Source organism: Arvicanthis niloticus, chromosome 11 (genome assembly GCF_011762505.2).
Source record: "Arvicanthis niloticus isolate mArvNil1 chromosome 11, mArvNil1.pat.X, whole genome shotgun sequence".
In the NCBI taxonomy this organism is placed as follows: Eukaryota; Metazoa; Chordata; class Mammalia; order Rodentia; family Muridae; genus Arvicanthis; species Arvicanthis niloticus.
Window position 1 is genome coordinate 23,124,560 of NC_047668.1, and position 14,847 is coordinate 23,139,406.

At 38.7% G+C, this 14,847-nt stretch overlaps 1 protein-coding gene across 41 annotated transcripts in view; it reads right to left on the bottom strand.

Moving 5' to 3' along the window:
* Window positions 1–14,847, bottom strand: part of Nrcam (neuronal cell adhesion molecule) — a 326,757-nt gene that overhangs the window by 201,316 nt on the left and 110,594 nt on the right. For 2 of the 41 annotated variants that reach the window (XM_076941910.1, XM_076941911.1), the window contains exon 1: window positions 13,506–13,656. The exons of the other annotated variants lie outside the window; for them this stretch is intronic. The gene's annotated coding sequence lies outside the window, so the exon portion shown is untranslated. Of the gene's footprint in view, window positions 1–13,505; window positions 13,657–14,847 lie in introns of those variants that run through there. 41 annotated transcript variants of the gene reach the window in all.

A 14,847-nucleotide genomic window follows, 5' to 3' on the forward strand; every position in this document is an offset into this window, starting at 1 on the left:
ATAATAAATAATAATTCAGATTGAACTTGGGATCGATCATACATATTAACCATGGGAGAAAAAGATAAACATTCCCATTAAACTTGATGTTTTTCATATGCTTCTTTAGAGTTTGTCTGCCATACAATAGTCAATTTTGGCATGGCACAAAGCCAAACTAATCTTGAAGCCTAGTTCTCTCCATTTTAGCATCTATGAAAAACACAGTTCAAACAACAGATAGTATCCTCTAAAATAAAATAAAGTAAAATAAAAGTTTTCCCAAATGACATCACAACTATATGTCTCCAGGAGAGGCCCTCTTCAACTATAGTATAGCTTAGCTGGGGTGCTGGAGACACTGGGTGTCTAACTTCTAGCCTCAACTTTACCAACAAATTCATTTTATGTTTACAAGTTTAGTGAATTTGTTGGGACTTAGGACTAGTTCCATGATTTTGAAAAGTAAGAATGGGCCAGAGGTAGTGGTACACAGTTATAACAATTGCTACTCAGGAGGCTAAAGAAATAGAACCACAATTTGAAGCCCATCCTGGGCAAATTAGTGGAACCTCTATCTCAAAATAGGAATAAAAGGAGTCTAGGGTGGCAGTTGGGAGACAGGTCAGTAGCTAAAGTGCTTACTACACAAGCAAAGAACACTGGAGTGAATTCCTTGACCCAATGCAAAGGCAAGGATTTAGTCTGCAAAAGGCAAGACAGTTTACCTGTAGTTCTAGCCTCAGAGAGCAGAAAGGGAACCCCAGAGCAAGTTGAAAGTGACACTATACAGATTAGAAAGCTCTAGGTTGGGCTGGAGAGATGGCTTAGCAGTTGAGACCATTGACTACTCTTCCAGAGGTTCTAAGTTCAATTCCCAGCAACCATATGATGGCTCACAACCATCTGTAACAGGATCTGATGCCCTCTTCTGATGTGTCTGAAGATAGCTACAAGGTACTCATAGACATAAAAATAAATAAATTCTTTTAAAAAGAAAATTAAAAAAAAAAAAAAAGGAAGCTCTAGGTTTGATTCAAAGACCCAGCCTCAAAAAACAAGGTGCAGAGTCATTGAAGAACACTCTTAACTGTATGACATTTTTCCAATCAGGAATTTGTCATAATATGCAGCTCTGTTCCACCTATAAAGCCAGCACAAAATTAAACCTTACATTAAACTCAGTCCTCATTGATGCTGTGTCTATGACTACAATCAACAGAATCTGATTTCATTTTTAAAAATTGGTGTATGCAGAACAGCAAAGCAACAAAGATTTAAGCATTCATGGGTGCTAATAGAAACAAATTTAACTTTATTTTGCCTAGGGAAGAAAAATCTTAAAGAAAACTAGTTAAATGTCAATGAATATAGCATAAATATTTTATACAGCTCAGTAGTGAGGAATGATTTTTGAAGTTCACTAAATACACAGCAATAAAGAGAAAGAGAGATTCCTATGTCTGAAGAAATGGAGACGATGAAATGTAGCGATGGAGAGAATGTGGTTTAGCAGATGGAGAGGGACCTGGAATCCCACTCCTCTAATAAGCATCTTCAGATGGGTCTGGTGTAATGGACCATGTCCTAGAAAGATACCTTTAGGACAATGACTCAATAGTGTATACGGTACTTTGTAAGTCTGCCATTTTTCTTCCTAGATGGAAGTAAAATTCAGGAAGCTTCTCATTCAAAGAAGGAAAATTACAAACAACTTGAGTGTGGAAGCTAGAAAACTAGAAGCAGGCTGCTAGTAAAATTCCTGTGGGGAGATGTAAGCAACATCTACCCCTCCTTCTAAGGTCACAAGACAAAATGAGGCACAATTCACCAAAGACCACTTTGGAAAATCAATAAGATCATTGGGCTTAATTACAGAGTATAAGTAAAAAGTTACTTACTGGAGTGAGTGCCCCCCCCAACAAAACAAACAAAGCCACACCAAAAAGTCTTTGCCCAGCAGGCATGATGGTTTTTCATGGCCCCATAGATGGAGCCCTCCTCCTCTATTCTTCCTCAGCCTGTGCACTCTAGTTCTTCTCTGAGAAATATGTGTAATTAAGATGGCATTCTATACTGGTGTGCGACTACTAGTAGAGAGTGCCTGGATATTCTGGAGAAAATCCTGTGACCTTTCGCATCCTTCATCAGCAGATGTTAAATTTCAAAAAGCCCAGACTCAGCTGAACTACCAAAGATAACAGCTGTTTGGCTCAGAGGACGGTAGTTCTGTATGCATAGGCCATTGACACGATGGGATGCATTTGATGGGAGGATAGAATAGAGGTGGCCTGAAAATAGAGAAGAGTGGTACTGGACATAGAAGGGCCTAAGTAGGTACTGGAATGGACAGGCTAGAGAAATGAGGGGCCAGGGGGAAGCCTTACCAAAATGAAGTAGGCATGAAAAAGCTGCTTGGGAAATGATCTTGCAATCCAACTTAAAAAAGTAAAATAAGAAAAGATGGTAGAACACGTGTGATATGAAATATCAAGGAGAGAACACTAAGAGCTAAAAGTTAAAGTAAGAATGGAAACAGGGGTGGGAAGAAGGGGAATATGGAAGGGCTGACCAAATCTCATGATATATGAAGAAGCTTTGTGAAATTCCACTAGTTTGTAAGGTAATTAACAATACTTTTTTTTTCAGTTTTCCCCTTTAATTAAAAATAGATTTTTTTCATACACTATATCCTGATTACAGTTTCCCTTCCCTCTACTCCTCGAATTTCCTCTCCCCATTCCCTTCCATCCAGATCCACTCTCTTTCATTCTGACTCTCATTAGAAAAGAATCAGCTTCTAAAAGATAACCAAACATAACAAAATAAAATGTATTTCAAAGGAGTTTGAACAAAAATTACTCACATCAGTGAATAATGATGCTCCCAGAAGATATGAGTTATTAAAATTAAAATCTGAGTGCCCACAACTGAGGGGTCCAAGAGGCCCCAGAAGCACATAATACAATACAGGCTATTGTCCTTGTTTTTGGTTCCCTGCCACAGCTAGATGGTAAGATTCCATTCTGAAGGTACCATATACTTTGTTTGCAGGGAATTGCAGAGAAATCAATTTTAACTGACCCAGAAACTAACTAACTCTCTCTCTCTCTCTCTCTCTCTCTCTCTCTCGCGCTCTCTCTCTCTGGCGGCCTCCCTCTCCCTCTCTCCTGGCTGGCTGGCTGGCTGGCTGGCTGGCTGGCTGGCTGGCTTTCATTGTGCTCAGAGTTGCAGTGCAGACTTCTGGGGGAGAAAAGATATCATTCATTGATCTTTTCCAGCACTAGACCCTGCTGCAATTACTGACATGCTAGGATGTGCCTACTGGTGTAATAGTGGCACAAGTGATTAAGGACATAATCAACTGCTCTCTTGGTTGTATCTGGGGCCTGCTTTGTAGGCAATCCTTGCCTGATATTATGAAGTCAAAACCTGTGGCTACAAAAGTTATAAACCCAAGGGGGAAGAGCCTATTGATGTTTTCTAAATGGTTATATTGTCAAATTGCCTTCTAAATATTTATGTTTATAAACACAGAGTTCCATTCATCTCAACCTTGGTCAGCGAAGCTTCTTACTGCAGTGGGTAATGATCAATAATGAGGTTAAGAGACCGAGTTCTCAGGTGTAGTTAGAACAGCTATATCAACCTTCCCAACCAAGGTTCAGGGAACATAATAGAAGAGGGGCAGAAGGAATGTAAGAGCCAAGGGATGGGAAAGTGTGCTATGACATGACATGGCTACTGCACACATGAATCCACAGTAGCTATGGTTGTATGTACAACGCCTGCATTAGATGAAGCCAGTTAAAAATTCCAGTTTGCGGGGGAGTTTATAAGGCCCCATCCCTGACTGTGTTCATGGCTGCTGGGGACAGGGCGTCAATTTTCTTCAGAAGTGTGGCCACTAGTGTGTTGCCCATGGCTCACTGGATGATCTATGTCCATGCATAGAAGGGCAGTATTAATCTGATTCAGTGGGTTAAAGGTTAATAAATTAATTTTTTAAAAAATTTTAAATCATGTGTTTCAGCTCTAGGAATTTAAATAAGATATGGTCCCAATGTTTAAGCAAATAACAGTCTTGGGAGTAACTTGAGATGTTTATGTGCATGCGGGCATGAGTAGGTATAGAGATGAGTGGGAGCAAAGTCCTCTGGGTATGAACTGGAGATGAGACCTTATTCATGGGTGAGCAGATAGACTTTACTTTGAATACAGGAACCCCAATCCAAGCTGGACATTTCCAGAGTAATGCAATATCCAGACAACTATACAACCATCCAAGGCAGCAGAGCCACCAAGGGATATGGGGAACATCCAACTCTATTTAGGTAGCAAAGGCAGTTTATGATTATGTATTTAAAATATACAATCTTCATGTAATGTATCTAGGAAGGAAATGTGTGTGTGTGTGTGTGTGTGTGTGTGTATACACCTATGTGTATTAACTAGAGGTCAACCCCTGATATTATTCTTGTGGGGATATCCACTTTATATTTTGCGACAAGGACTCTAATCAGAACCTAGGACTTGATGACTAGGCAAGGCTAGCTGGTCAGTAAGTCCCAAGCATACTCTTATTCTGTATCTCCCCATCACAGAAACCACAAGTGCATGTCACGATGCCCAGCTTTTTATGCGGGTTCTTTGGATTGAACTCAGAGCCTCGTGCTTCATAGGCAAACACTTTACTGACTGTGCTACCTAAAGAAAAGAATCTAAGGCAAACAAGATGAGTTTTATAAAGCCACAGTTAAGTGAGAAGTTATTATTTAATAGGTAGGGATTTTGATCTCAGATAATGAAACGTAGTGGATACGCACCTAACAGTGTGAATATACATAATGCTTCTGACTGTACACTTAAAATGATTAAAATAAAGTTCGTGGTTACGCATAACAGAAACCACAATAAAAGAAACTACAGCTACAAATTCTGAAGTTTGCAAGTTAATTAAAACAATGTGATGGTTGCAGAAAAATATTCACTTTACACCACAGACTCCTCCACTGATTTTTTAATGTCCTTTAAAGGTCAAGAAAACATTAGCTTATCCAACACATCTCCTGAGCAACTACTGTGGCTTAGGCATTGTACGGACAGAGGCTAGGTGAATGAAGAGAACAGAAGATCATCTCTTTGTAGATCATTTGCTAATTCACCGTCTCACAGGACCTCCATTATGAGATAGCTTGTCCAGCGGTATATGGGGCACCAGTACAATGGTGAAAGAGCAATAGAGACCTCTTTGAGCAGACTCTTCCTGCATCAAGAAGCTTCTGACTCAGTGCAGGAAACAGACACTGGTCAAGTAATCATAGCATCGAAAATGAAGAACCAATACTGAAAGCTACCAAGTGAAGGATGAAGTGAAGAACTCTGAGAAGCCCCCTGGATGGGTATAAACATAGGCGAAGCACATGGAAGCTTTCAGATGAAATGCAGACTTTAGGATCTCGAAGAATTATCGTGATTAAGTAAGGAATTTAAGCAGACTTCTAATTGTTCATTTGCTAGTATTCATCAAAAATTTTAAGATCTCATTATATAATCTACTAAAAGCTAGATTTTATTAAAGGTAACTTACCTGAACTTGTGAGCCTAGTAAATTAAGTTGCAGGTATTTGTGGTGGAAAAAGCACAGTGGAAATGTTTGAACAAATAAAGGGTATTAAACTTCACAGATCCTGAATATTTAGTCATCTTTTGCTGACACAAAAGGTGACAAAGAGAAATTTAATTACTGAACTAATTTGATTAGCATTTAAGAACTTGAATTGATAAGCACACATCCCTCAAAATACAGCTATCCTTAAATGCTATTAAATGGAGGGAAAAAAAAAAAACCACTGACTCGAAATATCACACGCTATGAGAAGATAGATAAGGAATAAAATAAAAATTCTACTTTTTAAATTTTTTAATAAATAAATTTAATTCTGAGAACCCCCATGGATGCCTGTAACATAGGCTAGTAATAACCCCATGTACACAGTGCCTTCTTTCACTATTTGAATGAGATTTGTTTCAGCTCTCTGTGCAAATGTCAAAATTCAAGGATACACAGACCTTTATATAAGAAAAACCATAGCATTTGGACATAGCCTACGACATCCTCCTGAACTCATTAAATCATTTCGAGGTAACTTAGAATTCCCAATGCAATGTAAAGCCATGCAAACAATAGCTGTATTCCACTGGGAAGGGAAGGCTGACAAGAAGGACAGTTGTACATGCCCAATAAAGATACCTTTTTAAAAAGAATATTCCCATTCATAGTTGGTTGAATTCAAGGGTTTATAGCAGATAGATATGGAGATGTAACTGTACTGTATCTCTGATCAAAATTTAGTTTAGAAACTAAGCACAATAAAAGATTTTCAATAATGACTAATGGTCAGGTGCGAGAGATGTTTCAGTGGTTAAGAACACTGGCTGCTCTTTTAAGAGGACCTGGGTTCAATTCCCAGCAACCACATGGCAGCAGCTTATTATCATTTATAACTCCAGATCTAGGGGATCCAACATGGTCTCTGAAAGCTCCAAGCATGTACATGGTACACAGACATGCATTCACACAAAACATTCATACACAGAAAACAAAATAATAAAAACAACCAATTGTAAAGTGTACAAACTTACAGCAATATGCTACAATAAAAATTATTTCAAAAGCACAAATTGCTTATTTCTAGACATTTCCTTTCAATATTTTCTCTTTTTTTTTTTTTTTTTAAGATTTTATGTATTTGTTATATATGATGAGTACACTGTAGCTGTCTTCAGACACACCAGAAGAGGGCATCAGATCCCATTACAGATGTTTGTGAGCCACCATGTGGTTGGTGGAAATTGAACTCAGAACCTCTGGAAGAACAGTCAGTGCTCTTAATGGCTGGGCCATCTCTCCACGCTCCTTTCAATATTTTCAGTTGACTTTGGAGAGATGAAACCTTGGAACATGAAACCACAGATTGGGTGGGGCTACTGAAGTTAGGATGACCACATGAATGTATGCAAACCTTCTGTAAGCAAGTGACAGATAGGTCTGTGTATTTCAAACTCAGGATAAAATAAAAGGAGCAGGAAATACCAAGCTTTATGTGTTCTCAGACGATCTGACCTCTAAATAGCACATCACAACTGCACACCATGAAAAGCTCAGCAGCATGTCTTAGACTTGACTTATATAATTTACATAACTCACCTTTTTATCAATTTTCATTTATTCAAATCTGTCAATCTGCCTTAATTACCTGGCTAAAGAATTATATGTACATAGACAGAGGACTGTTTATAGAAGCTTCAGCCACATTTTATTATAAAGAACCCCAAGTCCCTTGGTTATATGCTTCCTCAGAGCTACAGCCTCCTCCCTAAGAAATTCCACCACTATCCCTTTCTGAGATGGGCCTCATGAAAATGCAAATTTCAAAATTTAATATAATTTCATTCAAAACGTGGAAATGTTATTACTCTACCAATTTGTGTTCTTAATCGGATTTCAAAACTTTCAAGCTTTTCATGTGGAACATTCTTCTTTCAAACATTTAAATGAACAATTAAATGCTCAATTAAATTACACTCTTGTACTGAAAACTGCAGCATGTATTCTAGTATGTTTATTTGTATTGTCGTTTGTATTGTTATGATGGTAAAGACAGATAACAGTATAGTGAATCATCTTTCAAAGCAGCAGTGAAGGTGGCTGACTGTATCCTCCACCCCTTAAAAGAAATGGGGAGAAAAAATTCACTGAAGGTACCATTTGGATGTGCATTCCTGTTGTCACTGGGAGTGAACAAACCTCATTTTATAGAAAGAATGAGAAGAAGCTGGGAAACTCAGCATTTGTTTCAGGATAAGACACAACCACGTCAAAGCTGACAAATTATTTGGGGCTCAAAATTATCTGAGATGCTCCACTTTTCCAGTCTCCTTTTGATTCAGATGTGAATTTATAAGTAGATCCTTTGGTTTTGCATCTCCTCACAACTCCCTATTTGACAGCTCATTGAACTAAGTCTTTCATAGGCCATGCTAGAAGGAAAACAGAAAGGCGCCCAACAGAAACGAGGGAACGTGAGTGTGATTTTGATTCTGCTTTTCCCATGTTCCCGTAATATTGACTGGAACCTGGATCATCTCACCAAGGATTTTGTTTCTTTTTCTTAATCATCCATGCAATTATCTACATATAGATTTTTTTTTTTAATTTTAGCTGTATTGATTTTTTGTGAAAGCAAATGGATTTCCCAAACATTACAAAACAAGTTTCAGCAAGATTTAAAGAATGGCTCAGAGGTAGAAAGTTACGCCCAATCACAAGCCAGCCCACTCTTATGGATGTCTCCAACAGTAATATCACAGCAGAATATTTTTATTTTGGTAAATATCAAAATTACCTTGGGAGTCTCAAGTCACTCAGTTCTCTTGTTCAGTTTCCAAATTTAAGGTAATAAAATCAAGCTTCAGAAAATCTGGAGTATCATTAGTTCTGGGCGACTAGCTCTAGTTAAGCCCATATGAAGCCACCCATTTAAAGAAGGCTATCAGTAATGCAATGTGGTCTCTATTAGATACACTATCTTCTCCTAATAAAGCAATCAAACTATAATTTAATAATGGGCTGGGTGGCATTAGGCAAATTGTTTCCTCTCTATGTACAAAATGTGTGAACAATCCTGACCTATCTCTTAAGGTCTCTGTGGACAATTAATGTAGGAGTTGCCTAAGTGCTGTATAAATGTTACTAGTGTTGCAAGAGCTTGGTTTTATTGTCATTGGAAGGCCACCATAATAATAAAGAATTCAGAGGTTTAGTCAAGAGGCGAAGTAACAAAGCAGTGGCTACGCTAATACAAGTGCCCTCTGACCTTGAACCACTGAGCTTGAAAAATTGCACAGATTGGAATGTGAATGAAATTTACATTTCCAGAGACACGGAATTGTTGTTCATGTATTTCACATTCAATTCCTTTACTTTGAAAACCATTACTGTGAAACACACAGCCTCCATCTCCACCTACATCCTCTCTTGGCATTCTCTCCTGGCTATTCCCTGAACCACTTACTCTTAAACACCACATGGGACATATCTTTTGAATCAACCATCCAAAAAAATTCTGACTTGAACTATGTATGCAACAAATTTCTTTTACTTTAAGGTGATTTAAAAAAAAAAAAGAATTGTGTAATCCTTAGGTTTTTCATGCTCTTAAAGAAAGGTAATATTTTTCTTTAATTTCCACAAACCCTTACCTCATCTGACAAATAATATTATCATAAACTGAACACTGCCCTAGGTTTTGAAGATAACAATGACCAAAACAGGCAGAAACTCCTAGGGTCACATGGTTTACATTCATATAAGATAAAGGCATATAGATATGCTAATAACACATAATACACTATGTTAGAAGAAAAAATAAGTATGGCAAGAAAAATGGGAGTTTAAAGATGAAGAGAGACTACAGCTTTAATTAAGAGACTACTGCCTCTTTGAAAGGTAATATTAGAGGCTAGGCTGATGACTCAGTTGGTAAAATGACTCCCTTGGAGGCAGGAGAACCTGAGTTCAGATCCTTAAAACTAATAGAAAGCCAGATGTGATGGCGTTTATCTATAAGCCCAAGACTCTGGTATCAGAAAGAAGACTCCCCCAGAGCTTGCTGGACAATAAGTCTAATCAATTGGTGAGCTACAGGCTCAAAGGAGAGACTCTGTCTTAAAAAATAAATAAATAAATAAAGTGAAAATGACAGAAAAAAACACTTAATGTTAATCTTTGACAACACACACACACCTTGAGCAGAGGGGCCATTGGAGAAGCACTTTTCAAGATGAACAAGTGGGCCTGGCAAATGCAAAGGCCTTAAGGTAGTCATAGTGGTTTGAATAAAAATGTTTTCATAGGCTCACAGGGAGTAGCATTATTGGGAGGTGTGGCCTTCTTTGAATAGGTGTGGCTTTGTTGACTTTGTTGAAAGTATGTCACCATCACTGGGGCTGGCTTTGATGTTTCAAATGCTCAAGCCAAGCCCAGTGTCACTCTCTCTTCCTGCAGCCTACAGATCCAAATGTAGAATTCTGTTACCTCTCCAGCACCATGTCTACCTGCATGCTGCCATGCTTTCTCCTAGATGATAACGGACTAAACCTCTGAACTGTAAGCCAGCCCCTATAAAATGCTTTCTTTTATGAGAGTTGCCATGGTTCTCTTCATAGCAATAGAAACCTAAGACAATAGTTTACAGCAAAGAGGCAGAAGGTGGACAAAGGAAGAGGAAGTGGTAAAGCCAGAGATGGCACTGAGTGGTACCATGTAACCCAGAGCTAGCACCTACTTGCAAGGTCTTTGGATTTCACTTTGAGTGAAATGAGAAAACTTTAAAAGTTGCTGAGACCCCTTTGGAATGACAGAACAGACTGTGCTGAAAAGAAGCTGACAAGGAATCATGATGAGAAAACAGCCCCCTAAAGAGATCAAAGTAGTGTTCCAGAGCTGACTTCACAAGGGTAGGGATTCAGTGTGCAGTTATCAAACATATCCTTCATCTAGTTGTGACTGATTATTTGAATTAGTACTTCAGTCTACAACAAAATCTCTATCGTTTAAGTCTCTTACGTTTCTCTTCTTTCCAGTCAGGAATAACGTTTTTCCTCAAATCAAGTAATTTAAGAAAGAATCCAAACAGGTCAACTTCAGATATATTCAAATCAGCCCATAATCCATCCCTCTAAATACAAATAACTTGACAGGTGTACGCAGTCATTCTCAGTAAAATCACCTGCATTCTTCCCACAGGCTCTGAATCACAGTACAGATAAGAGAAAGTCTGGCACCTTTCTTAGCCAGCAGGGCAACAAGGAGAAACTGGGGTTTCCAGAAGTCAGAGATGAGGGCAGCAGCTTCCATTGTCAATACTTCCTACAGTCTACCTGAATCTGAGCGTGTTGAACAGTCTCCATATGCTCTATGGTCATATGAACCAAAAACGTTGACTTTTAATGAGATTAGAAGTACTTGCTTACTAGTCCTAGTAAGCACCAGAAAAACAGGAGGAGACAGAGTTCTTTCCCTACACTGGAAGAGTAGCAGAAGAAATTCTTGCTTTCCAGGAAGCTGGTAGCAAGTCCTACTTCCCAAAGGGCAGATTCTGGAAATGGCCCTTATGAGAAAAGGGAAACACACACACACACACCTACCTTACAGCAGTCTTTACAGCAGTGGTTTTCGACCTGTGGGTCACTACCCCTTTGGGGGTCAACTGACCCTCTGAGGGTCACCCAAGACCATCAGAAAACACAGATATCTACATTACAATTCATATCAGTAAGAAAATTACAGTTATTACGTAGCAACAAAATAATTTTATGGTTTGGGGTCAGCACAACATGAGGAACTGTATGTAAGGGTCTCAGAATTAGGAGGGTTGAGAACCCCACAAAATGGTAACATTATGTGTGAGCTTGAAGTACAATACATTAGAGGTCAGGTTTCCTTAGCAGTTCTGGAAGGAGACACAAAAAATAATCTTTTATTCTTAAATAATCATTTATCTTGGAGGAAATATTTGATGAGATATTTACATACAATTTCAGTTATTTGCTTTATAGGAATCTCCCTCTGTAGACTAGGCTGACCTAGAACTCATTATGCTATGTAGTGTAGGTTAGTCTTAAATTCAAAGTAATTCTCTTGCCTCCGTCTCCAAAATGCTGGAATTGTACACATTATGTAACAGTTATTGTATTAAGGGAGAATTTATGCATGTGTTCATTAGTTTTCTAGAAATGGAATAGGAATATAAGGTTCCTGAAGACTGCCCTAGATTCCCACTAATAACTACTAGGCATAGAGAGTCCTTAGAAGGACCCAGAGACAGGAAATAGCTGCACTGAAGGTGCAGGGACGTAGGAAAGGAGCGAAGCAAGAACTTCATGTACCATCGTGCCCTTAAATTATACTTCCCTTCTTACACTCTGGCATTTGAGCAACTTTCCCTTGATTCCCTTTCACTCTCGTAAATTTTTAACTAAACAGGCTTTGGTGTTATCTTTAATCTACCTAACACCAGCTGTTGCCAGAGCCTTCCTATTAAAAGCTTAGTCCAAACAGTCTGATCATTAAGGCAAACACAGAACACATGAAATGAGCACAGGGCTGGGGGCAGGCTCTGGTTGGAAAGCCTGAGGGAAATTCAGCTCTGAATGTCCCTAGCAGGATGACTTAGGGCATGCTGCTAAGGCTCTTTAAGTCTTAGAGAGAAGCTAAGGCCTCCTCTCCTGCAGGGCTTAGTAAGAGGATCAGACGGAATCCCACAAACTGCAAAGCTTTACAGAAAGTGGAAGTCAAATGCATAGTGACTTTCATGCAATTTTCTTACTGTCCATAGAAAACTCTGACAGTAAAAAAAAGGGGGGGAGGGGCTTGGAAAATAACAGTGTCCGAATACATTTGCTTCATGACCAATTGCAATAAATGAGTATTTACATGATAATTTTAGGGTGCAAACCCTTTGTTTGTTTGTTTGTTTGTTTGTTGTTTTTAAGTAGCTTGGCTGTCTATGTATAAACTTACCTAATCCCTCATTTCTTATATTAACAATTATTTGAGCCCTACTGGGGATCAAACCCAGCACCTTAAATATTTGTAGACAAGTGTTCTACCATTAAGTTCTATATCCCCAACTCCCATGTCCTTTTCAAAATGTTCAAAGTCTGAGAGATATTTGATAGGAACTGATGATACATTTCATAGGATATTTCCAGGCTTAAATGAATGTGTGCCCCTGATCCAACCCCTTCGAAATCTTGTTCAATGAAAAACCTGGGAAACTGTGCAAAGTTCCGAGGAACTTGGGTTAGTACAGAGGCACTGAATTCAGAATCCCTTCTTCTCCATCCATGCAGACTCGTAGCATTTTTACCTTGCACACAAAAATTATTATATGAAATGATTTCAAATATCAGAGACACAGAAAAAGAGTGAGGGAGGGGGAATAAAACCCAATTAGGAAATAGCTTTGTGGTATTATAAACATTGTCCTCGAGACGACTAAAAGCAAATATATCTGAGCAATGATAAAATACATTGAAAAGCACATAGCAGGACACCCTTCCAATGTGCTCCACTAGCCAGCACAAGCCTATTCACATTTCATTTTTTCTTAAAATGAACTCACATTATACTGCCTCAAATATTCACATCAAGTCCACCTGTTATTGCCCGATCAAAGACCCCCCTTCCAAGTGATGAGCAAGCTAAAATAACAAGCTTGTTTTTAAAGCAAAATCTAGTAACCAGATCCACACATTAAATACAACCAAATCAATGAACAAAGAATATGAAGCCTAAGTAAGGCAAGTCGTTTTTGTTAGAACACAATTCTAGCTTCGGCTTTGGCTTTAAACAAATCATTACAGTGACATCTGAGAGGAGGGCCAAAAATCAATCAGTCCCTCTCAGCAAGGCTGTCGAATATTGTTTTTCTCTGCAGAGGAAAAAACCCAGATAGTACCTTATAAATGAAGATATTCTACTGCTTTCCAGTCCTCTCAGTGGCAAAAAGAAAACTTTAAGCAGAGTGCCCATCCCAGCACATTTCTGCAGATAAAAGCCCTGGCAATAGAAAGCCTGTGGTGGATGGGCTCTGTACAGCAAAATGTTAAGTCCCTTCCTGTCGGCCAATCCAAAGCCTCTCAGGCCTCCCAGGGCGATCAGCCTGGCTTTGTGGCAATACAATGGAGTTAACCATTTCCTCCTTGCCATTTAGAAGCTAGAGAGATCTGCTTAGTTGCTCAAAATCATCTAGCAAAAGAAACAATGGATGATTTTCAGTAGTATTGTTTCAAAAAAAAGAAAACATGTTTTCACCCACAGAGGAGAAAATATGCAGTGAGTTTTTCCTTTTCTCAAATTTAACATAAATTCAATCTAACATTTAGAAGCCCTGTTTAGCTAAGGAGACATTATTTCTTTACAGGACCTAGCAGCAGCTCAAGGCCAGCACATGCGGACTGCCTGTATCTCGGTGACTCACAACACTAATTTTTGACTGCATTCACAGAAAGAGCTAGAACTTCTACTTCATTTAATGTGAGCTCTTGGTAAAATTAAACATTAAAACTACGTTAGTTTCTTTCCCCTACTTATTTATTTCTCAATGTCCTTTCTCTTCTGGGCCCTTCAGCATCTATCCACTGTCATGAACACACACCTTTCCAAGATGTAGGAATTTTTAAATTTTTAAATGATTATTTTTCAAGTCAGATATACAAATGCACAACTAAAATTAGTAACTAATGAGCTGCTGTTTGGTGAACTGCTGTTCCATGTTATGATTATATTTCATGTTATGAAGATCCAGGAATGAGAGAATTCTGAAATATATTGTCTAACAGGGTGGGGAAGCCCATTTTTTGAAGCTGCCACAAATCTCAAAGTGACCTGCTTGTGCTTGCATTTTTAATGTCACTTTTAAAGCTTTGAGGCTCTGGAAAAACCTCCAGAACAGTAGCATTAGAAGTCACTCGGTGGCTCTGAGTCCAGCTCAAAGGAGCCACTTACTGTACTTTCAACTAGTTATTCGCTTCCTAAGAACAAATCCAAAAACCCGTTCTACATTATTCAGTGACTGCTGAGAACAATGGGCGAATATATTTCTTTGAAACACTTTTCAATGTTTCTTGAGATCTGCTTAGAATAATACCCCAGTTCACAAAAGCACAATCAACTTGCAACCCAACCTCCTTCAAAGCATACTGTCCGAGACAACCCAAGTCAGGGCCACAGGACCTCCAAAGCCAACTTTGTAGAAACGTCAGACTCCAGACTGCTTCCTCTCCGCACATCTGGTTCTC